Here is a 25,964-nt window from a genome sequence, read left to right on the forward strand (position 1 = left end):
AAAAAAAATACTCTTTTTGTTAGGGTACCGACCATTCCATTCAATCAATGGAAATGTATTTAATCGTATAAAATATGAAGTCTCAAATCTAAATAGTTAAAAGACATAAATAAAAATAGTTACCTTTGGTACAGCCATTTTGAAAACTTTCAAATAGTACAATTAATGGTTGTTCTAAATATTATTAGTAATTATATGTTAAAAGGAAAACAAATTCGATCAATGAATTATTCTTAAACATAATATTAATTATATTTCACAACTATATCAACCGCTAATTAAATTTTATGAATGTTTAAATATGTGAAGTATGATGATTGTGACAATATCTATGAAATTACATCACAAATATAATTTATGCACCCTGACAAGCAATTTTTTTTTAATATCTTATCTGCATATCAGTATCTGAGCTAGAAGGTCAGTCCAAAACATAAGCGAGGAGTGAGAAGTGTCTGAGGCTAAAAGGAATTTATCTAACATCTAGTTTGGATACAATTAATTGCCAGCTAACAATTTTATCTTAACTCTACTATTGGAGCAGTTTATTAAAAGTGAGGTTATGGCATTCAATTTGCTCATTACTCTTTAATCTTTATTAATTTATTATGCAGTAATCAGGAGATCTCTTTCTCTTTTTTAACAATATATATCTAATATATATTGAAAACATTACAGTAGGTATTGTTATTACGTCTTAATAAAATTTGCCTATGTCAATGGTTGACGGTTTCACCTTGATTCTGTTTATTTTGATATTACTCTGCAGGACCATTTATTAAAATCTCTGGACAATAATAAATTAATCCCTAATTGTAATTTTACAGGTATGCTCAGAATTAGGGCAACTCGACCTGACCTGTGGTGAGTAATTTTAATATATATATCTTGTGCAAACATGAAAACCCAGCTATTTATTGATTATTATGTACATTACATAATTTAAAATGATTAATGTCTATTGATAACACATAACCATGATTAAATTGATATGATGATTATTTAAACATTTTATTGACATTGATAAATTAAAATAATAATAAAACATCTTGATAAATCCTTTAATTTTCTATGTTAAAAAAATAATGAATTTGAAATTGTTTTAACATAATAAAATGCTAATAATTTGATGCTAAAAAAATCTATTTAATAATAAAATAATTGTTAGTAAAAATTATAAGGGTACTTTTGGGTAAAGTTTTTTCAATATGTATTAATTTATGCATTACATACAATTTAAAATAAACACAACAACAGAAATTCTATTTTTAAAATATTTTTATGTACTGTGTATCTATGTTAAACTTGTATATTCTTATGGGAGAAGATAATTTGTTAATTGTTAAATTGTAACAGCCATATACAACCATATTTATACATATTGTGGTTTGAGTGTTTTTGTGTGTTGTATATAAATTTGTTCAAAGGAATGAACATTAAAGTTATGAAAATGGATTAAAATATTAAATTACAGTGAATAAGTATAGAAAAAAAAATAAAAATATTTTGTACTTACATGAAAAAATTAGTGAATAAGGACAGTTATATCAAATTGAGTTTAATTACCAATATAAACTGTCAATAAAAGGAGCTAATTTAATTTTAAAACATTATTTTATTTATTTTGATCAGTATTATATTACGCATTCCATTTGTATTGAGTTTTTATATATAACCTTGTGGAAAATCATATTGAAAAAAAAAGGAACTCTTAAAAAGTATTTAATTATAAGCCATGTAAGTGTTTTGGTTTAAAAAAAAATATTTTAATTTATTTATCAGTTGTGAAATATTTTGTATTCAACAATAATGTACAAATTCTTATTTTGCTATTGTAATAAAATTATCAATATTCTTCATCTGCTTAGTATTGATATTGTAATGGGTATCCTTTTCAGAGTTACTTGTTTTGAAAGATTTTTGATAAACATTTGTACAGACTGGAGACTATATTTGAACAAAATAAAAATATAATTATTATATTATATAGTTGTACAAATAAGTTTCCGAAGTTTTTTTTTATCAAAAATTGGGCTTTTCTCGTGAAAGAACGGAACCTCATAGCTTATTCAAAATTTTGTTTATTACTAGTCACCACTTTTCCCTACCACTGATCTCACTGGCAATATACAGATACCGCATCGAAGGAACGCTTTGTCTTTCGAGGCTATTCACGAATCAATCGAATTTTTGGTATCATATGATGCGTAGTGCTGCTTAGATAAGCCATGCGCCATCGATCGGAACAATTAGTACTCGGAAGTAGCAATGTCTGGTGAATAAGGCGGGTGGAGTAGAAATTCCCATTTAAGGGTTTCCAAGTAGATTTTCACTGGTTCTGTAACATGTGGCCGAGTGTTGTCATGTAGCGAAATCAATTTCTCGTGTTTTTACTGATACAGCGGCCGTTTTTTCTTCAGGGCTCGGCTCAATCTTGTCAATTGTGTTTGGCAAAGAACCTCAGTTATGATTTTGTTCAGTTTAAACCAATCATACTACACGACACCAAAGTGGTCCAAATACACAACAAAAGTTTTTTCTATAAATATTCGGCTTGGCTGTTGACTTTGAAGCGTTTCCACATGATCCCCAGGATTTCCTTATCTTTAGGGTAATCATAGTGGATCCATTTTTCATCATCAGTCTATACCATGCAAAAAATCCTTGTGTTTATGTCTGGCAAGCAGGATTTCTCACGTGAAGAATCGGCGTTTAAGGCTTAACAGCTTCAGTTCATATGGGACACAATGCCCTTGCTTTTGGATTATTCCAAAGAATTTTAAGCGATGTGAAATTGCTTGTTGAGTCACTCCTTATTGATGATTTTCTTCCAATAAACTCCAATTCCTTATCTTCGTACACTTGCGGCCTTCCGCTGCCTTATTTGTCTTCGACCTCAAACTCACCGTCCTTAAACTTTTGGAAGCACTCACAACAACTTCTTTCACTTAAAGCAGACTTACCATTTACTTCTACAAGCAAAAAATGCGCTTCTGCTGCAGATTTCTTCAAACTAAAGAATTAAATCAAAAATTCCCGCAAATGACGCTTATTTGGCTCAAAACTAGACATTTCTACGCGAAGAAAAGTATATAATGCTGATACAAATTCGCTAAACTACGAAATCACCACGTTGTTGAATGTCTAATCTTACGATAAGACGATTTACATTTGAACATTTCAACCAAAATTTACGGGTAGAACAATCTTTTGTCAAACGGCGGGAACTTATTTGTACACCTAATACATTATCGATAAACCAAAATATGCAAATAACATTTCTTTGTTGAATTGTTTGTAAATATATTAATAAATATATATATTTTCAATATTAGTTAGTGGTGTTTAATTCTTATCCTCAGCTGGTGTAGCTAATCATATATTGTTCTTATATGGTGTTATTGCTGTGGTAGATATGTTATTTTTTTTTTTATGTCCGGGATGGCAAATGACTCTACTCCACCTGATGGTAAGTGGTAGTAGAGTCCAAACGCGACGACGGCCAGTACAGTCGGGAAGAATGTTCTGTACTAGCCGTCACCGCCTTGCCGGCCCGCAAGAAGTAGTAGTTAGTACGCAGTGGCGTAGCTTGCCCTTGATGGGCCCTGTATCAAAATTAGGTGGGGGGCGATACATCTCAACTGCGGCGATGACCTTTTTTTTACGCGAGTTTAGTGCCTAAACCGTCAACGAGTTAAACTACCTATTCAAATTTATTTTTCAAATGTGTATAATATTATCATTTTTTTCCGGGAAATTTAGCGTAAGGTCTAAGCTACAGGGTATCTTTGATACGGTGGTAGCTACGCCCCTGCTAGTATGCATGGTGATAAAATGTTTTTTTTTTTAATAAACTTTTTTATTTAATTAAACTGGTGACATATTTTCACTACATTTTTTGATACTTATATTTAATTTAACTGCATTTGTTTTAGCATACATCAGAAGAGTATAGCATTTAAAATTTTCAGATGCTCTCATAATTCCTTCAAGGAAACGTTCTAAGAATTCTCACGGTTTACTTTTATATCAGGGTTATACGTATTCAGTGCGGAATTTGAAGAAGTCAGGCACATACTGGACATGTTCCAGTCATCAAAAGAAAGGATGCAAAGCTAATGTAACGACTGATGAATCAAATAAACCCGTGAAAGTTGTCAAGTTGTACACGCATCACAATCATCCTCCACCTGACATCGATTTACCTGAATGTATAGAATATGTTGAGGCCTAGTTTAATTTTAATATATAAGTAAGATATAAAGAAACAAGGACCATATCTTTGTGTTTTGATAAATTCTATGAATAATATATTCTATTTATAAAGTTATTTAATATAAAATTGTTTTATTTATCATCTTTCCTTCTTTTAAACATATATTATTAAGAAACGCAATAATTAATATTGTACGGAAGTGTATGTTTTGAATGTGTTTACGATAAATATTTAGGTGTATGCGCAAGTATTGCTCAAGCATATAAGTTACAGTAATGTAGTAAGTAAATAATCATGAGGAGAAATAAAAAAAAAAATGATGTAATTTGATTACTGTCGACTCTTTCTTTGGGTACAGCCTCTTCTGGTAAAAGAAGGTTTGGGGCGTATTATCTCTCGTGATGGGCACAAGAGATAATACGCCACGGTCCACTTTGAACGGAAGTTGTAATTAGTATATATTATAATAAAATAAAATGTTGCCTATGTCCTTAATCAAATTTTAAGTGAATATTTTTATATTTATTTCGCAGAAATACATTTTATAATGTCAAGGAGAGGTAAACAGTTACTAATCTATGAAAAATATCCATTTGCTAGGAACTGTGTAAGTAGAAACGGAGTGTCATGGAGTTGTTCATCTCGTTGCTCTAGGAACTGCAAAGCGCAAGTGCTATTATCGAACGATGGTGTTTTGACAATTATAAATTCCAATCACACCCACGAACCGCCTGTGTTCTATGTTAATAAAAAGGGTGCTTATGTCCGATCGCAGAAGTCATAAGAGAAATATATCAATAAATATTATTTTATTTTTGTTTATATAGTGTTTTAGGAAAAAGTAGAGGACAGTCTCCTCTTCCCCCAACGAAAAATTTTAATCAAATGAAAATAATATGTTTAAACGTTTCAATAATAATACTTTTTTATTAAACTTTCAGAAGCAAAGTTTATTACTTCGCAAAAAGGAACGACAGTATTCATGTATAAAAAATATATATACGCCAAAAGCAGTTTTAGTAAAAAACGATGGACTTATGCTTGTTCGTCTCGTTGTTCGAAGAAATGTTACGCTCAAATATTATACACTACGGACGGATCTGTTGTTGAATTAAATCCTGACCACAGTCACGATCCGCCTGTTTTCTACGTAAATAGTAACGGTGATTTTATATCAGGTGTTACAAGAAGTAATAATTTTGATGCTCTAAAATCAAGGTTATTTCATCTCTTAAATGAAAGATATAATTAATTTTTCACGAGTTTGAAAATATTATTGTTAAACTACACGCGGGGTGTGATCGTGAAATGATAATGTTTTACATCTTTCTGTATTTTATGATAGTGTAGTTTTAATATACTGGCAACACATACGACTGGTAACAATTTTCTTGGCCGTAGGGCAAGAACATATTTCAAACAATATGAAAGAAAACTTAAATATTATTGTTCACAGTTCAATATTGAATTCGTTCATAATGATTGGAATATATTCTGCCCTATACACATTTATATTGCGAAAATGATTGGGGTTTCCTTTCAATATATTGTCCTTTGCGGTCTACAGTTAGGAAGTTGGCAATGTCACACTCCCATACCTTGAAAAGCACGTAAAGCTGTTTGATCGATCTGCGCCTGCTCTCTCTGATACTAAGGGTAAGAGTGTGCACCCATTCACACTAGTGCACAATAATATCCCTGCAAAAGCGGCTAGCCTTAGAGATTGGCTACTATGGCTGGAATTCAATTAGAATGACTAAATGAATTTTATAAATAAAATAGTACTTGTATTGTTTAACTAATAGATTTCTTCCAAATCCCCAGGAACTTTTTTACTCATTAACGGTCGGAGAGCTCTTAAATTACGTCACGGGAACTACACGTATCGGAAGGGTTATCTTTCTAAAAAAGAAATGCAAATCAAATGGTACTGTTCGTCGAGGACCATGAAGTGTTGCAAAGCTATTGCCTTTACCGACCTAAATAACCGAGTTATAAACGTGTTAGGCACACATAGTCATACAAACCGACACGATTAATCTAGCAAAATTATTGCAAATAATTAAGACTACCTACATTTTAGTTTCTGGTAGAATTTAATATAATAATAATAATAATAATTTTAATTAATATTCTTAAAATGTTTGTTTGTGTTAGTTTTAACATTAAAATTAGTTGGACCTTGATGTAGATTTGTGTATTTATATAAGTTACAAAATAAAAATAAATCAATATTATAAATTGCGTAATTTTATAAAAATAATGAAAATAGTAAAATCCATTGTAGAATACAAAACCTGTTGTAGAACCTTTTATTGTAAGCAGTATTATAGAACTTACGGTCTCATCTTTACACGTTCAGCGGGCGTTTTCGAACCGGAATATGATAAACTGAATACACCTTATAGTGCTACTTAAGCCTCCTTTTATCCTGCACTTTTTCCAAAATAACTTTGTTGCAGCGTCGAAAGAAGTAAACATCGCCATAATCACTTCCACGCCAGATGGTAGTGACGTATTATTAAGTAATTGAAAAATATATCAAACAGCTAATTGATCATATAATCAGTTTCAGATCCAGTATTAATAAAGGGCGATAAGAAAGGGAAGTACATCCTCCTTTACAAAGGTTATTTGTTTACCAGACGCACTAAATCGAAACAAGGTATTGTTTGGAAATGCATCGCTAGCAAATCTGGGGATTGCACCTCGTCGTTGACCACCGATCAAAATCTAAGCGTAGTTTTCACCAGAGGTCAACATTATCACATGAAACCAGATATTGAATCCAAGCAGAAACACGTATATTTTATGACTCCGTAATAAAATAAAAAGTACAAAAATGATAACAGTGTAAATGATATATTATGTTTTTAATTAAAAAAATAGATTCTCGATTGGTTGAATAGAAAATAATTATTCGATGTAACGAATATATTTAAGTAAATAAACTTGTATTCTTAAACCGTAAACAAGAGAACAACTTACCTAAAGTTATACACAATTATTGTCATTCACAGACACACACACCCACTACTGACACTGCCCCAAGGGGTACTATGATACTACGCAGATGAATCTAAGCTATATATGAAAAATGGTACTACTCATTGTATATCCATCTTCCTAGTTACTTTCAATCATCATATCACACAAACATCCTATCATATTACCATCCCAAAATAAGTATTTTTAATTCTGTGTTCGAGTTTTAATAGCGAGTAAACTAATTTTTTTGTCTACCTAGGTTCTAAGCGTTCTAGGTTATAATACTATAGGTCTCTAAGCGCATTAGCAATACAAATTACAAATAATTCTTCCAACGCTAATTTCTTTTAGCAGAAGTCATCATGTAATATCTTGTTTTCAAAACATTTATCCACATTTATCAAAACATTTATCATGTTTAATATCATCATATTAATCACTTAAAATCGATGACAAATACAAAATGCCAATGCGCCTATAAGTTAATTTTTTTTTAATGTAGTATATTAAATGAATATGTTTTATTAAATAAATAAATAAAACGAACATTACGTAATTTTATCAAATAAAACTCCGGGTAACAAAACAACTTTGTTTACAGTTTGAAATGGACTTAATATTGTTATTACAAACTAACTATACTCTCAGATGTTTTTATTTATCATTTTTTTTATATAAATTTGTACACGTGGCGCCCAAGAAGCAGATTTTTTTCTTAAATATTCTATTCATAACTTAACATATTTGAGCTAGTTAATCTAGAACTTTTACTTATCATCTTATCTGCAGTTTTTATGTATTAAGATGTTCATAAAGATTTTTATTTTAAATGTCAATTTCACCTAGTCTTATTGAATATCGAGCTAACCCTCATTACCATTTATAAAAAAATACAGTAAAAATATATTATCGAAGAAAGTAGGCAGCATATTCAATTTACATATTACATACATATAAAAATAATAATTGGTTATAATTATAATATTCGTATAAGTTAGATTATTTTTTTATATACATTTTTTATTTACAAATGTTTTTAGGTTATTGTCATTGTTTTGTTTTATTTCGTACAATTTTTTACAATGATTATAATATTTCATGTAATACTAGTGTTACTTAAATCATAATAGATATAAGTAAATGTAGTTTATCTTTTAATATAATTATAGATAGGTCTGTGTTCTTTTATTTCAAAACTAAAAAATCTACTTTACAAATGTCGAATAAAAAATGATTTTAATTTAATAAATTTATAATACAAAAAGCAAACCTGAATAAATACTCTCTATATAATAAAACCACCCAAAATATTTCAGTGAATGTACCACATCGATAGAATTATTATACCTATATGAATACATCGCATGTTTTATGTTGTGTTTCTGTTTGTTAAAGTATATAAAGTATATATATATATATATATATATATATATATATATATATATATAGTATATAAAATACGCTTTAAAATTGAATAGCTCAATTTGAAACTTTCAATATGGTGTTTCGTATCCTGTATTAGAAAATACTTCCTACTCCCTACTACTCCTTACTATATTTCAAAGCTTTTAATTGAATAAAAAAACCGCGAAGAATCCAAAATATAAACGATATTTACTATATTCTAATAGCAGGATGAGTCAAGATAAATGAACCTTGGATTTACATATTCCATGCGGTTTGAATAAGCAAAGGTCTTGACTTATATATATTTAATTATAATGTATAAATATTCCACGTAGATATCCTATCCACTGTAATTTTATTTTCAAATATCCGATAACAATTTCGCCGACATTCGAGACGCCATTTTTTCACGAATCCATAATGATATCGTAGATTATTTAGATCTCGGCCAATATTATCGTGTCAACAAAATACTTGTTATGTCCTTTATCTTTACTCCCTCTGCTATTGGAATAGGTATCCATGAATCCTATCGAACTTGTACCCAAACAATTTTATCCATTACAGTGAAAGTAGTAACAGCAGTTGATGGAGCGACTTTGCTAATGCTGAACGGCTATGCCTTCACGAATCCCTCTCCGATGACAGGAGGTGAAAGATGGTACTGTTCTGGAAGGATAAGGTGGAAATGCAACGTGTGTTTGCATGTCAACGACGATTATGAACTTGTTTGCATTTCTCATGAACACAGTCATGAGCCACCGTTATACGAAATAACTTCAGGTGGATTGTATTCTATAGCTATTTAATTGAAAACGATGCGATGAAATGTATAGAGTACGGTACTATGGATACAACTAATGTTATGAACTAATTAAATGTTTGCCTACTTCTAAATCATCCTAAAATAATTAAACATTTACTTTTTTTTAATACTAGCCTTTCAATGAATTATAAATGGTAGGATTCTTCATTTGACTCAGTGTGGTTTCTTAGGCGTGGGATCAAGAATAGCAGAAGTTTGGAGCAAAATAGCGACTTTTACACATATTTCAGTTTTTGAGCGTTTTGTATTTAAGCTTTTTAAACTTACAAATTCATTCAATATGTGTTATTATAATTTGTATCACCCACCGTAGCATCTATTGTGTCCTGCGGTGCTATTCTGTAAGAACTCACTTTAAAACTCACCTGCGAAATGTTGACAACCGACTTAGGGTGATATACTATTTTGATGCGCGTATTCTTGAAATGTTATAATCATAGTCAATGTCGCATTTCATTTTCCGACATTTCACGACCGTCGATGTGTTTTCCGGTGTTTGTTCTTACGAAATAGCCTCTGTTGATAACAGTCTAAAACCATTCAAATTTTAGCATCAGGACTCGGGGCTTAGTCGCTTATCTTTGATCCTTAACTCCAATCTTACAAGGCGAAGGTGAGATTTATGCTATAGTAAGTTAAGAAATATTTTTAAGTATAATCTCAGATAATTGTATAAGATAAAAATGTGATCGAGAATTATTGTTGTACAAATTTGACGGAAGCGATATTTTGTGACAATTTATTTAAATATGTTCCTAATTTATTATTAACAAAAGAAATATAGAAAATTGTTGGTGTATATAATAACGTGCATTTGTATAATCATTATGCGTAGTATTCGAGCCTTTTACTGGCTATATAAAATATACATTCTAACAAATATATAAGTAATATTCTTGAAGTATATAAACGACTTTTTTATTATGTTAATTATCATATTATTTACAAATCAATAGGTGAGTATGACCGAACGATTTATAGTTTACATACAAATATATGTAAAATATGAAATTGGTATTATTTTACATTTATTTGTTTCTATTTACTTTGGGTATCCCAGTATAAGTAACTAAGTATGATAAGCGGTTATCTTTAAAAAAAGAGTAATGTACTGATATTAAATATGATCGTTCTTTCCAGGTCTTCTTTTACCTTTGGTAACTGGAAAGAAATTGCTTATGTACGATGGATTTACATTTAGTCGACCGAAAATTTTGCGTAGAGGTGGAAACGGCATCACATCATGGCTATGTACAGACCGAGGAACAAACCGCTGCAAGAAATACGTCCATGCTGATGATAACCTGATGGTCCTCGCTAGCTTTAACGACCACTCTCATCCTCCACCCTGTTACAAAAAAACGGCTAGTGGAAACTACGTAAAATTTGTACCAACAAAATTCCTTAGTTGGTAGATATAATTAAATTTATGTTTAGAAATATTTAAGTGCGAACTATCAAACTAAGATAGGATAACAGCATGATAGACTTAAGCTATGATTATTATCTCTGTTTCGTAATATTGTACGTATGTGTTATTATAATTTGAATAAATAAGAGCACAAATAAATGACTTAGAACGTAAAATAATAACTAGTATTATAAGTTTATTCTTATACACCGAGATTTTGTAAGCTGAGATTAGTAATCATCATAAATGTGTATGACAAATTAAATAATAATTTATTATTTAAAATATACATCGTATCAATTTCTGTCCCTTGACTCCGATTTACAGTATGAAACGAGTCTTAATTTGCGATAAAGGTATGTATATACTTAATAAAATATACTAATATTCGAGAAATATACGCGTTAACCCTACAGTGTACAGCGTGACACACGTGAGTCATACTAAAAAAAAAAACTAGAGGTAAATTTATTTATCAGGTTGTTCAGGTATCTTGGGTGTTAATGAATATATTATAAAAAAAAGAAAACAATACTAAATTTTCGTTGTACCAATATTGTGACATTAACTGACCCATAGGTGGTGGAGTAGATCTGTTCTACTCTTTTATTGCGTCGCTTACAATAAAAGTGCATACAAAAAAGTGGTACATGCGATTATTTCACCACTCGATAGATCTGACAATCATAAATAAATAGCTTAAAGTGCATACAAAAAAGTGGTACATGCGATTATTTCACCACTCGATAGATCTGACAATCATAAATAAATAGCTTATCTATATAAAAGTAAATATTAAGAAGCCAGACTAAATTTTTTACGACCGCAAAACATGAAATGACTCGAATTTCATTTTGAAAATAGCAAAAGCTCTGTGTCTATTTGTTTCGTCACTTACCCGTAAAATATCATCAGGAAATCATAATTGATTTCATATATGTTAGAAGAAAGAAACTAGAAAAAAACAAAAGCCAAAATACCGCTGATAGAAGCTCGGTTTGACGGTATTGATCACTTACCCCTTTGGTACACTTCTAGACAGCGTTGCAAGTTGCCTGCGTGTATTGGAAAGTCTTTTGTAACTTGCCAAAAGTGTAATGTTGCTCTTTGTCTAAATAAAGACAGGAATTGCTTCTTGTCATTTCATAATTGATGACATATATATACATTTTTTTATCCAAAAAACGGTTAAAATTTGCGATACATTATTCTAAATGGCATAACGACTTTTTATAGGTGTAATTTTATTTCGTTACTTCCTTGTATACTGTATCCTACACCATTCTGAAGTTGTTACACATATGGGTCATGCTGAAAAACTTTTATTTTATAGTTAAACTATTTAAATAGTTTTGGTTATATTTTTACATATCATTTTTTGTTAACGTTAATTACGCATTCTTTGAAAATGAAACAATATAATGCACTGTAGGGTTATCATTAAAAAAAATAATGCATCTCCTTCAGACTATCATTTCTTTTCCAGCCGAAATGATTTCATTGACTAATGGAAGGTATCTGCTAATGTACCAAGGATACACTTTTAGTAATCCAAAGTCGATGTTAAAGGATTCTCATCTCCAGTGTTGGCAGTGCACAGCGCGTGGTCGCAACCGTTGCAGGATGTACATTCACATCAACGACAACTTTCAAATTGTTCGTAGCTTCTACCAACACAATCATGGTCAACCTGTGTATTTAAGATTGAAAAACGGTTACTATGCGAAGCGTAAATTGAAATCAAAGATGATTGATTAATAAAATAATTACAACTTTGTTCTTTAACGAATAAAAAGGTTATTTTTTATACTAAATCGAGTCTACACGTTGTAAATATCTATAAGTTTATTTCTTTGAGTTGTAACGTATTAAAATAAAGACTCGCTATTTATTTATTGTTGTTGAATTGCAAAAAAATGCGGTTATTTAGCTCGAAGAGATCACGTAAGACTAGGATTTAAGTGTGGTATTATTTCACTAAAATCATATCAAGATTGGAATTTCACTGTTCAATTCCAAATTCGTTTTCATTAAGACTGTTATATATTGTTTAATTTTAAATATACTATTCGATTTAAATATGAATTCTAAGACAATTTTAATATAAGGGAATGTTAGAATTGGGGGGGTGCTGCGAGGGCTCATTTTATATATTTAGCTTTTGGATATTTAGTCGCTTCATGTCTAGATTAAATTATGATTATTTTTACGTTTATATAGTTTAGCAGCTTTAATAATGAGGACTATTATTTAAAGTTATCAGACTGAAGATTAAATGTTATAAAGATCATATATTCCACAGCAGATACCTATCTAATTAATCTTGATATAAGTATATAATCATAGTTGATAAATTATTTTGACTGTCCAATAAATTACGATATAACATAATCTATTTATATTTCCTTACCCTGATAATATATACATGGCGTAATATTTTATGTTTTATTTTGTATATATGGTATAACGCAAGATATATAGAAATCATTCATTTCATCAGTCATTTCCAGAATAACTTATGCTTTTTAATTCAAATTATAAAAGATATGAATACATTTTACTATTGCTTTCCTTAGATTAGGCGTCTAATTTTATAAACAATAATATATATATTTACAGGGGTACAGTATCAAGTCATCCCGTCAGCCACTGGTAAGAGGCATTTGATCCTTATCAACAATTATACTTTTAGTCAAATAAACAAGGATATAAGATATTGGTATTGTACGAAGAAGCTAACGGAGAAGTGCCTTGCGAAAGTACGTTTAGACGCAAACAGGTCTATTGTACATTCGTATCTCGAACACAATCATCACGCTCCGAAATTTTTCAAAACAAAAGATGGCAAATATTTCAGTATAAAGTAGATTGTACATTACAAGTATTCTTGCACTTGCAACCGTGTCAAATAATCTTTTAATGGAAGATAATTCATAGAGTGCAGTTTGTTTATTACGTTTGTTAAAACTAAACATTTTAGTTTGCTTAAATTTAACTGCTATTATTCAGCTCGACGGCGTCCTTTGATGTAAATTTTTGGGCGCTTTTAAAATTAGGCCAAAAACTATTACCATAACTAAAATAAAATATTTATGATGTATTTAACTTTAATCTGTATCGACAACAGTATTATTATTTGCAACTTATAACATCTTAAATACAATTTTGAGTGTTATATTTTCAATTTTTTAGGCTTGGTCTGATTTTTTTGTTGTGTATTTTTTAATAATTAAATAAAGCTTTTTTTATTTTTTTATGTATTTTATTTATACCATCTCTTATTTAAGGCTGTTAGCTTAGGACCTTATCTTTATTTTTTACGAAGATTTTATGTGCCCATTTTTTTTTTTCTATTATTTTAACGTTATTTTTTTTTTTAGTTACAGTAGTGTCGTTATCGACGGGTAATACCTTTCTCATAATAAACGGGCACACGTTTAGGAAGGAGGTATGTGTGAATGGTGCAACTAGTAGGTGGTGCTGTAACGAGCCGAGTCATGGAAAATGTGATGTTTACGCACACGTGAACGATAAATACGAATTAGTATTAATGGTCAATAAGCACAACCACGCGCCGATACTGTGTCGGATGTTGCAAGGCCGAATAATATAGTTTTTTAGTGCTGTTAATTTCATTGCATGTTATTTTATTGTTTATTCGTATTGCTTTAAGTTTAATACAATTAGTTATAAGTTACATTGATAGAATTAAGGCAAAAGATGCCGTTTTGTTTTAAATTTGCAATATGGATAGATACTAATTTTTTAACTTTGTCACGCAGCCGATTTGTGGAAATGACGTTGGAATTCTAAAATACCTATTGTTGAATAAATAATATTTTAATTAATATTGATGTTTTATTTCAAATCCCTTTGTAAATGATATTTTAAGCATAGAGTGGGTTATCATGGACCGTTGTGTTACAGATTTTGATTTTGATGATACCGAAAACGATGGCGATTGGACGGATGAGAACGTTGCTGTGTTTCTGGAGACGAAGAAAGGAAAGACCATTTTGCAATACGAAGGATACAGATATCGTAAAGCGTACAAAACTAAAAATGGCACACGTTGGAATTGTTCTTCGAAGAAAAATTGTTCGGGCTTCGTTTATTTGAACGATCAAGATGAAATAATAATGACTTCCAAATATCATGACCACGATGCACCTAAATTGGATGATATTTGCTCACTAGAGTCCGCCGAACAGGATTTAGCTGGTAAGCTTGATTGCTTTTGAATACATTTATCATTGAATTTATACTTATATTTTTTAACTAAAAATTAAAGTTGCTATAATGCATTTACAAAATGCCTTTTAATTATTTGTTATTGCTACTTGCTTATTTTTGGGAAAGCTTTAAATTCAATTAATTATTTATTATGTGAATATCTTTCTCTCCACAGATACAGCTGTCGTGATAACCTCAAGGAAGGGCAAGGAGATGTTGCTCTTCCGCAGTTACACGTACCGTAAACAATACGACAAAGGTAACAAGTCCAGATGGGTCTGTTCCACTCTCAAGAACTGTCGCGCGTACGTCTTTACAGACTCGAATAATCTCATCACATCCGCTTTCGAAGAACATGAACACGATCCGCCAAAATACTACCTCAACCCTAATCATCTGCTTGGAGCGCTAAGGGAACCGCTCGTTTTCGAATCCGATTAATCAGAATCTATTTTTAATTTATGAAATTCAGTCTGTTTCATGTCATTCATAGAATATTTATAGCTGCTTTCGATGATCATATCCATTTATTTATTACTTTGATATTTATTCATTTGGTTTAGTTGCTAGCTAGAGCAGCACACACGCTGCTACAGCTAGGCGGGTTGGTATAAAAAGTTAGTTTTTTCCGCCGAGAAAAATCTCAGTAGTAGCCTGGAATCTGGAAGTTTGAAATGTGTACACTCAGGCCTCGGAAAGCCCGTAAAACCGTTGGTACTGCGCTTGAACTCTTTCTGATTTTCTTGAGTTTGCCGTCTCATCGGATAAGGTAGTATTTACGCGCGCACTTGTGCACTATGTGTCCGGCACACTATAGTCTGCCTTGAAGAATGTCACCGTGGCGAAAATCGATGAGGAGGAAATCAACATTTATTAGTGTATAGAGATGTAAACATTACATTATATTAAGAACAGATAAATATAATTGTGATTATATTATGTATTTTATGTTCGATGCTAAGATATTGACATTGTTATTACAGGATAATGAACAAAAAATATATCGTTGATGATATTATAACGAATCAATCATTACTGTTATATCTACATGTATCGAACGATCTAATTATTTGAAAATTCGTGATAAAAGGTATTCCGCATCTTGTTGTATTTACGTGTCATACTTTTTTTTTTAAATATATTAAATTTAGCTTAAGCTAATGATTTGCACTTTTTTTTTAAATAAACGCATTTCCGGTTGGTGTAGTCACTTTATTTTATCTTTGGCTCGAGGAGGATGTAATAAATTTCTTAGTTATTACAGTTATATGTAGGTACTATTATGGATGACTGGTGATTATATGATATATATAAAATTATGGAGGTCTATGATAATTTATATAATATTATATTTTTTAGGTTTGTTACCGTCATTTAAATTTAGAATCTATATTAACCTCCGACCACGTTTTCTTAAGTTATCCAGAACAGATCGCTATATTATTGTTACTTATCATAGCTACTTTGAATATCTTTTCACGCGATGTAAATTAGATATCAAGACTTTATACTCGAGTTTCAGTCGCGATCATTTTGTCAGCTTCCGACCAAGTAAGATGCCAATATGTTGAAACTTCAGGCAAAATAAAAAACGTGAGATCAATATTAAAGCTAATCAATCTTAAAAATCAACGATGAATTTTAAAAAATACATACTAATCCTCATTTTTATGTATGTTTATTAAGTAACGATAAAGAGTGTTTGTGTTTGAGGTTTGTTGTAGAATTCAAATATAAATTTAAAAATAAAATGTATTTTTGCTCTTGTAACAATATTATTATATGCTCATTGGTTAATTATGACTATTCCAATGTTATATGTGGTTATTTAAGTATAATAAAATAAGTATTGACGCATCAACATAAAAAGTATAATACCTACATGTATAATGTACTATTGCTTAATGTTTTATTAATATAAATAAATTATATTAAGGTAGAAATTTTGAATTTAATATTAAACTGCAATATTTCTCTGATAATAAAGTGCTTTCATGTATGTTCGTATTTTATTAGATAATAAGAGCCGATAGACCGCCAATTCCTTGCCCGTCTCAAACAATCCACAAAACGACAATCAACTGAGGCACGAAAATACAACTGACTTTTACATCTTTATTATTAGAAATAACACTAAACTACACAAGCTATTTTATCACATAAGTGTATCAATTGTACTAATTTACTGGTGGTAGGGCTTTGTGCAAGCTCGTCTGGGTAGGTACCACCCACTCATCAGATATTCTACCGCAAAACAGCAATACTTGATATTGTTGTGTTCCGGTTTGAAGGGTGAGTGAGCCAGTGTAATTACAGGCACAAGGGACATAAAATCTTAGTTCCCAAGGTTGGTGGCGTTTGGTGACCACTTACCATCAGGTGGCCCATATGCTCGTTCACCTTCCTATTCTATAAAAAAAAAAAATCTATGTACCTACTTACAATCATTGAAAAACATACGAATATAGGTATCTAAACCACTAACAATTGACTAAAATAGAAACGAACTGTCACTTTCGTAGACACATTATAAAATCTAAAGAATTACGTTAGCGATACTTGTCTGTAAAGCTACATTTACATCATTGTACTAACTTCGTAGTTTCAGGATCGTACAAGTGTGACTGTGGCTTTATGGGTGATACTTTTTTATAGCGCTGTAATTTTGATTACAAGAGGTCATTATTTAATTGTTACATTTCCAATAGACATACAAAAAAATACTCACACATTCACATAAAATTGCATCACACTTAACATATTACATCAAAATCTATTTTTTTTATAATAAATTACACAAGTTTTTAAATTAACTTAATATGCAATTAAAAGGTTGTTTTTTTTCGACAGTCATCGTCATGACTTCAAAAAGAGGGAGACCATTGCTGTTGTACAAGAATCATACGTATTCTAAATTTCCTCATCCTGTTAAATACGGTTGGAGGTGGTATTGCTCGAAAGTGAAGAACTGCAAAGCTTATCTGTTAACGAACGCTGATAACGAAATTCTTGCGGTCACAGGTTATCACAACCACGAGTCTAAAGTGAGATACCCAGTTGCTATTTCTGAATCCCTAGCCTCGTCGATTAACATAAACCGGTAAAATATATTTGTTTATATGCTATTTATTACATATAGGCATATGGACAAAAACATAGGGACAAAAAAAGTAACAAAACGCCGATCTTCCATAACTTGTTCATAGCATCTAATTTGTTTGTTTTTAATATTTTACAAAATAAGACATGTAGCAACTACCCACACGTGAAAGAAATGCAATTTTTTTTAAAACGTTACATATTATAAAGTTTCAATCGAATTCATTAAAATTATCTTATTCTTCCAAAAAAGTTTTCACTTCATGAAATATATATTTATTTGTATTAAACATTCTAGTGTGAAATTATATGGCTAAATATTTAGTTCCAATTTTATTTTAAAAAAATATTAAATAATTTTGTAGTTTTTGATTTGAATAATGTGTAACTTTTTCCCTTTATAAATATAATGAAATATTGTTTTAAGTCCAATACGTTACTTCTATAATATATTATATGTGTTTTTTCTTTTTAAATAAATAATAATAAGTTTATACTACATATTCTTTAAAGTTAACACCAAGTCGAATTATTATTGATTAAATGTTGCTTTTGTTTGTTGTTTATGTTTCAAATATATAAGTGGATTATTTATTAATTTTACTATTGCCATATTTCAACTTCGATACCAATGTATAATTAAATTTAGCGTAGTGATAAATACCAAAAATGTTATAATTATAATAAATATAATTATTTTGTAATATATGTATATAGTCATATATACACATGTTTAAAACGTTGACTTTAAATAAACATTTTTATATAAATTGTATTATTTGCAAATTAGGCCAAATATTCGTACGGTGAAATCGAAATCAATTCGACAAATTGTTAAAAAGCTTTAAAAAAATGGCAATGCTCGTTACTGGAAAAATCTAAGATATTCTATTATAATAAATAATTAGTTTCAATAACATGTAGTTTTATTTTTAATTATAAAATATTATAAACCTTTATGAAATTAAATAATAGCTTGGATGTATTTTTTTTCAATCTTGTTATGTTATTTTAATGATCTTTAGTTTAGCTGTCGTGAGCTCTATATTTTACTGCTTACTGCATGTAATTAATTATATTATGAAAAAAAAACTTGTTTAAACAGAATATTACTAACTAAAGTATCTACTGACATTTTTTCTCCGTAACAAATGAAAATCACGTCGGATACTCTGTTTATTCAATAATCTTATTACTCTGTATCAAAAAACAAGCTATAGCTTATTATTATTTACTGTACAGGTCAATTACTTCGATCAAGACGTGGTCGACCATTATTATTGTTCCGAAATTTTATATACTCACATTCATCTGGTTTCCCTTCAAAATTCGGACATAGATGGCTCTGCACCTCTCATAGATCGAAAACTTGTAAAGCGTACATCTTAACAGGAAGTGACGATTATATCATAAGGGACATAAGGGAAACGCATAATCACGAGAATCCACAATTTCATATATCACGGGATGGTTCTTATCACCCTATATGATAGAAATAATTATGAAATTGCTATTGAATAAGGTAACATAATTATTTGGGATTGGATGTTTCACTGAGTTTTTTTTAATCTATACTTCATGTTAACACGCCAAAGTGAAATATTATAAACTTAAAATGTATATCTTGTCAAGCCTTCTCAAATAACATAAAAAATATAGAAATAATACATAATTGAGTTAAAAATTTCTTTATTGTTTATATAAAAAATATTTTTTTATAAAAATACAACCATCATAATCAAACTATTCTATTGAGCAGTCTTAGTTCTACATACTAGGACTTACCTTAAATTTATTTAAAAAAAAAACAATATTTTTTTAAGAATTTTTATTTTACCCATTTCATTTTTGATTAATTGACAAATGAATGCTATTAAATATTTTAATTTCTTTAGATTCTACTGTAAGTCAGTCTTTTTATTTAAATATTTAATGAAGTATATTAACATTGTAAATAAGTTTGGTTATTTGTTAGAAAAGATGAAATAAAAATGATTTTTACCTCAAATAAACTATATATTGTATTTACATTATAAGAATAATTTGACATCTGTATATTACAATAAAAAATATCTCTACAATACAGAAGTTCAGGTATCGATAATCTCATAACTCTATTACACTGGATAATTTTCATTAACTTTTAACAAGAACACATTACAAATCAGTTTACCTAATCTCTTAACTAACAAGCATTTATTAAAATATGCGAACAACATCAAATAATTATTATTTTATGATTAAAATCAGTTCTATTTTGAAAATGTATTTAAATATAGTACTTAAAGTCACTTTAATAAGTATTAGTTATTACACCATGTTTAATTTGTTTAACCCTTTAGCCCGACTTCATATCTGTTGGCGTGCCCCCAGCGCCCGGCACAGTGAATCGAAACACACAATACAATTTTCTAAAAATAATGTTAGTAATTCTTCTAACTTTGGACATTATTTTTAAGACTTCTAATTAAGAGGCTAAAGTGTATTAAACTGTAAACGATTACTTAGTTAACTATTTACCTAATGTAAACATATTTTTGATAGAATACAGCGTAATTAAATAAAAAAGCTGATAAAACGATCAGTGTTATTTTGGTCGTAAATATACGACTCAGGCGAAATGGGCCGGAAAATATTTGTCGGATTAATTCGACCTAGGCGGTTAAAGGGTTAATATACTTTTTATAAAAATCTTACTCTAAAAAATAGTAGGTATATAATTTGCAGTAGTTACAAAAATGCTACAAAACATTCAGTAAATAATGTACTTAGACAATACAGGTATAGTTGCAGCAGCAAACTAGTAACTTTAATAGTACTGTTGACTGCTAAAATAATCCTATAATAAAATCAGTCTGATTATTGAAGTTTTTCTTATGAACTAATTAAAAATAAATTAAAAAATATATAAATTACCTAGAGGTATCATGAGGTAGAAAATTAAAATCAGTCTTTTAAAATAAATTCAGAAACATAGCTAATCAATACTAAATCAAAATTGATAAATAAACCAGGCTATATACACACAAGCATGAACATTCAGTTTATACTATTTTAAATGATCCATCATTGCGTCTGTAAAATCCGGGTGGTGGATGATTATGTTTGTTTCTTACCCTGTTCACAAATGTCTTCAGCTGGTTAAAAACGGTGGTAACGTCAACGTAGCATCCAGTTTTAGTGCGAGATGTACAATACCATTGTTTTTTTCCATATGCCAGTTTATTTTTTAAGCGGAATGCATATCCATTGTGCACCAAAAGCATACTTCCTTTTCGAGTTGCTATAAAGTTTGCTTCTGAAATTAAAAGAGCCATTAAATATATGTGTCAAATACTAAAATAATATTTACATATAAATTGTTTTATGGATTATAAAATAAAACAAGTTTAATAATTTTAACAGTTTATTGTATATACAAATACAAGAATGTTTAATATATATATTTGACTAATAACAATATTTTGGAATTATAGAAAAATAACATATTCTAGTTTGTTTTTTTAATTTTGTCCAAATATTTACAATATACATAAACAATTGAATGACGCATCTATTAACCTAGGCCACCACAAATTAAACTAAGTTAACCACATGTTACAATAAATTTTAACAATATTTAAAAAACGCGACGATACGATTTAAAGTTACTAGGTTTTTCTGTTTCTGTATTTTTATGATTTTGTTACGACAAAGCCAAAACGAAAACACACGCACGCGAGTGCCATGACGCAACTGAATTCAGTGCTGCCATGTTATCGGTGAATGTTTATGTCTGATATAAATAATAGTACAAATGATTCTTTTTCACTTTTAGTTATTTTATCTCAAAAACTCAATTCATTTCGATAAAAAAGTAATCCAAACTTAATAACACTTAATATTATTAATTAATTTGATTAGTGAAAGCTTTACAATGCTGTAAAAATAAACGAAACGTATGTTTTATTAAATTGTCAAATTTTATGTCAAACATGTGCAGTTGTTTCTAAATTGAGATTTGGGATAATGTTATTTTTTTACTTTATAAAAATTTCTCATGTTTAATTATTTATAGTATAATTACTATTTTTAATTAAATTGTAAATATAATTACTATTGTTTAAGTTAGAGAACTTGAGTAGAGCCAAATATTTAGTGTTTAGAAAGTTAAACTAACATCGTGTGTATGTGTTTTGCTGTTTTCTTTATAATTTTATTTTTTGGTTTAAGTATACCGATTTGTCTTTTGTAAATGTATTAAATAATATTGTGTTAAACAAATTTTCCTAATTCATTAATTATAACAACTTCGCTTACGAAAATCTGATTACATATTTTAAAGTATTATACAATCAATTAAAATTGTTAGAGAATATTTAATCCTTATTGTGTAGTTTTAGAATGTTTAAAAACACTTTTAATGTACAGAATAATAACAAGTAATGTTACAGAATATTTGTTTTATTTTCCTTCCCTATAGATGTACAAAATGAATATAAATAGTCCATTGAACTAAATAAATTATTTTTCAGGTATTTTTATTAACACAAGAGGAAATTCAAAATTATTTATTTACCAGAATCATACATTCAGATTTATGTACAAAAAGGCATATGGAAGCCAGTTATGGTATTGTTGGTATTTCTTCAGTAAATGCTGTCCTGCTAAATTACGGATAAACAATGCAGGTAAAGTTACAGAGACTATTGGCAAGCACAATCATGATCCACCTACATGCTGGATGACACCAGATGGAAAGTCGTACAATCTTCCTCCGCTTCCAGAAAAAAATAACGAAAATGAATAAATTGTACTGTTACCTAATATTAAACCATTGATTAAAGAAATGACTTTTACTGAAAACAGTTAAGAACAAATTATCAATGAGATTTTAGTTATAAATAAATAAAAATATATTATTTAGTTATATTTTTTTATTTTATAAATGTTATGTTTAATATGTTTATATAAAAATAAAATTAATCATTTGGCACTTGAAATTTTAATAATTATGTAAGTGTAATATTTGAAAGATGAAAAAATTGTGTTTTATTTTTGGACATGCCAACTTTTTTTTTAATTGATAACTTTTTATAGTTATCTAACAAAATAATCTACTGAAATTATGTATTATATTATATACTTTGCTTTGATCACACATTGTTTCAATTGGGGTAAACCCTCATTCTAAAATATCTTACAAAATCGTAAAATTTATGTAAGAATAAAATTATATATATTAAGATGAGAGAAATTTTACTTAAAATAAGAGATAAATTTTGTTTAAAAATCTTTTAATGCATTTTCATAACCCAAAGTTTGCTTACATTCAATGTGTAGGTAAACAATCTCATGTGAATTGTTTAATATTGCTTTTATTTATCCTATTTTTAATGCTTAAAAATAATATATTTAAGTGCCTTAACATAAATGTCCCAAACCAAATATATTTTCATAGAAATTCGTAACGCATTCATAGTTATGGCGGCAAATTAATATAATAATGTTTTAAAATTCAAAATGTTCGTATTAAAAAGTCAGTGTGACTCATATTTGTTTTATTTATTAACCTTTCATACGAAGTTTATTATGGGAAAAATACTTGAAACACGTTGTAATAAAGATCAAAATTGCGTAAGTAGTACTTATAAAATAAACAATTTTGAGAGCATTGCAAGTTTATATTATGATTCTTAAGACAGGGGCGTAAAGTTGGATTCATATTGTCAGCTATTGATATATAAGCTGCTATTATTTCTTAATACATGAAGATTGGAGACCAGACAGATCGATTGATTAATATAAACTGTGTCCCATTGATATTCTTGTAACTCGTAGGATCTAATGACAGTTGCAAACAAAATAAAACGTAGTCATTCTTTAGGCTTGCTCAGACTAAGTTTATTTAAATATAACGAGATTAACATATAAGTATGTACCTATTATTTAGTAAGGCGTAATTTTGAAGTCAAGGCTATGTCCCACAAGACAATTCCGGTCTTCACTGAAAGAAAAGGGCTAACTATAGAATATAACCCTACTTGTAGTAACAGTTGATATCCTCCTACTTCGCTAGGACCATTATTAAACATCTAAAATCTTATTACGTACTCTATATATAAATGATTTTTTTTAATTTAAAATGTTTGTAAACGTTACTAGTAACAAATCCGATGCATATCAGTAGCAATGCGTACAGGTGCAAAGTATTATACTTGTTTTTAGTACTTTATCAAGCATGCTTTTGTCATGAGCTAGTGTGTCGGTACCTTAATATCGTTTTACAACAGTTTCATTATGACTCATGCGTCGGTTTCACGATAACAGGTGAACAGGCCACCGATACAAAATATTCCGCTCAATAATTTTAAGTGAAATTTTAAATATATCGCCAAGATATTTATTATATAAATCTGGCTCATGTAACTGTTAGGAAAATGTCAAATCAATAAAAACTACTAAATTGTCAATGGTTTTATCCTAATATCAATACTTGTGAGTGGGGTCTTTGCCGGTAATTCTGTAGTAATTACCTCGTAAATATTGGATATTTAACTGAACCATTAAATTATTAAAAATAATTCACAGTACACAAAATCTTATAAAAAGTACCGTTAAAAAATACATTTTCATTAATTCCGTTATTTTTTTAATAATAAAATAGTTGTTTACGATAGAATCCTAAAGTGCCTGCATAATTTATTGAGAAGTGTTTATATAAAAACCATTATTATCATAATCTGCATAAGTAGGTTTAGTTACATATCTTAACTTTTCCTTTTTTGATACCTATTTTTACTTATGACTACGGAATATTTGTAAGAGAAGAAAAACAATTATAATTTATTGTAATATGTATATACTGAGTTTTATTTTCGTATGGCTCTTGCAGCTTGGCCGCCAGAGTTCACGACATCGCAACGTGGAAACCCAGTGCTGTTATTAGGACCCTACAGGTTTATTATCCATAAGCGCTTTGGACCGAAGATAAGGTGGCAATGTGCAATGCAACGGAGATGCAAATGCAACGCTAAAGCATTCACGATAGAAAATACACTTATAGAAGTAAAGGGTCATCATGTTCATTCATAAAATGTACCTAAAAAGGCATTACCTATCTACTTTTTCTATTTATTTTTTAGGTACCAATGTATTCTAGAAAATCTTTGAATTGCGGTTATTTGTACATAATTGTACGGGGCAATCGAAAGATAATACGTATACATTATATATATATAAGTGTAATTAGTATGAAAAATAACTACAATAGATTGCAATCGCTTCGATGTGACGTCACTTTACTAATAATAGATTATTTCTACAAGTATGCAGGTCTGTTTACACATTTGTATAGTAATAAGTCTTCGCGTCATAGATGATCCTGAATATAGTTTAACTAGTTTCCGCCCGAGTATTCGCCCGCGTGTCAGGGAGAGGGAAACTCGGTATTCTATGCCCTTTTCTGTTGTCCCTTGACAAATTTCATGATGGTTGTATAGTAAAGACATTAAAGCGTAACAACTTATACTAACAACGTAAACTAACAAAGTCTATTTCGCATTTATAATACTACTAGTATAATACAGAATATGATGATTATTTTTTTAGTATTATACTTACTAGAAAAAGCAGCTTTTTGGAAATTCTATGAACATTTACGTATACATTTGTTATTGAAATATTTGAATGTCTATTCCTTTTTGCATTTACGAAAATGTGATGAAAAGAAGTTTTATGAAAATGGTTAAATAAAATGAGCTTGCTCAATTTGTATCCCCTCAATGAATTTCAATTTAAAACGA

General features: G+C 29.3%; 1 long non-coding RNA gene across 1 annotated transcript; it reads left to right on the forward strand.

The window, feature by feature from the left end:
* Nucleotides 1–22,114: 22,114 nt before the first annotated feature.
* LOC126772759 (uncharacterized) lies at nucleotides 22,115–23,085 on the forward strand. Its single transcript, XR_007669691.1, has 2 exons — nucleotides 22,115–22,346; nucleotides 22,695–23,085. It is a non-coding gene; the product is annotated as an uncharacterized LOC126772759 (long non-coding RNA).
* Nucleotides 23,086–25,964: the final 2,879 nt, after the last annotated feature.

This window comes from Nymphalis io, chromosome 13 (assembly GCF_905147045.1).
Source record: "Nymphalis io chromosome 13, ilAglIoxx1.1, whole genome shotgun sequence".
Taxonomy (NCBI): Eukaryota; Metazoa; Arthropoda; class Insecta; order Lepidoptera; family Nymphalidae; genus Nymphalis; species Nymphalis io.